The sequence below is a fragment of the Monodelphis domestica genome, chromosome 4 (assembly GCF_027887165.1).
Source record: "Monodelphis domestica isolate mMonDom1 chromosome 4, mMonDom1.pri, whole genome shotgun sequence".
In the NCBI taxonomy this organism is placed as follows: Eukaryota; Metazoa; Chordata; class Mammalia; order Didelphimorphia; family Didelphidae; genus Monodelphis; species Monodelphis domestica.
Window position 1 is genome coordinate 29,202,275 of NC_077230.1, and position 2,196 is coordinate 29,204,470.

Genomic DNA, 2,196 nt, shown 5'->3' on the forward strand with positions numbered 1-2,196 from the left:
TTTCTGAAGTCATTAAGTGAGCCAATTAGAATAGGTCCTCCACCCATGGAATTATAAATAGTAACAGGGAATGACAAATCCCCCAGGGACAATCATTCCACACCCACAGCCGTCCTATGGACAATTGCTAAAATGATTTTCCTGAAGTATAGATCTGACAATATGACTCCTATACTCACTCAATTCCAGTGACTTTTTATTGTTCCTAGTATCAAATATGAACTCCGCTCTTTTGCTTTTAAATTCTGAATCCAACCTATCTTATCACCCTCGCTGTACATTTTTCCCCCTTCTGCATTCCAAATCTGAATTGTACTGGCCATTTATCTTCCTCTCACATGACAATTCATTTCCAGCCCAGTGCCTTTTCACTAGATGTCTCATAGGTCTGGAACGCAACCATTCATTAACTCTGCCTCAGAATCTCTCTTCATTTAAGATGCATCTCAAGCATTATCTTCTGTATTAATTTTTTTCTTTCCTAAATGCTAATATCCTCCCTCCCAAATTGTATTGTATTTATCTGCTTTGTTGGTATTTATATTTGTGTTGTATCTAATTATAGGCATACTTTTTTTTTCTCCTCCTATAAGAATCTAAGCTTCTTGAAAGAAGCGATTTTCCCCCCATTCCTTATATTGGTATCATCAGTACCTAGATTAATGCCTGGTGCATAGTAGGTAATTACTAAATTAGTATTGATTAATTGATATATATCCTTTAGCACAGTATTTGAATCTAAAGGAATTCTAAAAATCTTTGTGTTTAGTTTTGTCTGACTTATGTTAAAATTAAATTGGTGTTGTATTTTGAATATATTAATTAGGTGGTCACCAGGGATTTAATTCTAAATCCCAAAATGAATTACTAAAGTCCATGGCATTCTTTTTTTTTTTTTGGCTTTCAGAGTGGGATCATGGTGGTGGGCAAGAACAAGCACCTCACCAAAGGAGGCAAAAAAGGAGCCAAAAAGAAAGTGGTTGATCCATTTTCCAAGAAAGATTGGTATGATGTCAAAGCACCAGCTATGTTCAATATACGGAATATTCACAAGACGCTGGTTACAAGGACTCAAGGAACCAAAATTGCCTCTGATGGTCTCAAGGGTTGAGTTTTTGAAGTGAGCCTTGCTGACTTGCAGAATGATGAGGTTGCTTTTCATAAGTTCAAGTTAATTACTGAAGATGTCCAGGGTAAAAATTGTTTGACTAATTTCCATGGAATGGACCTTACCCGGGACAAGATGTGCTCCATGGTCAAAAAGTGGAAGACCATGATCAAAGCCCATGTTGATGTTAAAACCACTGATGGTTATTTGCTTCGCCTCTTCTGTGTTGGCTTTACCAAAAAGTGCAACAACCAAATCCATAAGACCTCTTATGCCCAGCACCAACAGGTCCGTCAAATTCATAAGAAAATGATGGAAATCATGACCCACAAGGTGCAGACAAATGACTTGAAAGAAGTTGTCAATAAACTGATTCCAGACAGCATTGGAAAAGATATAGAAAAGGCTTGCCAGTCCATTTACCCTCTCCATGATGTATTTGTTCGTAAAGGCAAGATGCTCAAGAAGTCCAAATTTGTATTGGGAAAACTAATGGAACTGCATGGTGAAGGTGGTGGCTCTGGAAAACCTTCAGGAGATGAAACAGGCACAAAAGTAGAAAGAGCTGATGGATGTGAACCACCCATTCAAGAATCTGTCTGAAATATGAAACTTTTAAAGGTTAAAAAATAAAAATTTATCATAGTGAAAAAAAAATAAAGTACATGGAATTTATTTACAATATTTACAATAGAAAGAAGATATTAAGGAATGAGAAAAAGAGAGAAACTCTGACTTTTTCTGATATCAGTTAGAATTTCTAAGTCCCAGCCAGAGGAAGAGAATCTCAAGAAGAGGGGCCTAAGGCAGGGTCACTAAGTCAGCTTTTCACTTACCAATGGTAACAGTCTAAAAGAAGTCTGGGTGTTCATCTTCTAGTCTCTCCTCCAACCTTCACTCCAAGTCCGGTGACTGACTATTTTTCTCTATTTAAAGACCTTTTTCTCTTATGTTATCTCCTCTAAATTTTCATGTCTGCCAATCACAGCAGACACTTTTTTCCAGGACTGCTCATTCTTTAGTTCTCACCTTCTTTGGTTAGATTTTCTGCAGGACTATCCATTCTTTAGTTCTCACCTTCTTTGGTT

At 37.0% G+C, this 2,196-nt stretch overlaps 1 pseudogene; it reads left to right on the forward strand.

The window, feature by feature from the left end:
- The first annotated feature begins 891 nt into the window (after positions 1-891).
- Positions 892-1,742, forward strand: LOC100029562 (40S ribosomal protein S3a-like; annotated as a pseudogene).
- The last annotated feature ends 454 nt before the right edge of the window (positions 1,743-2,196 follow it).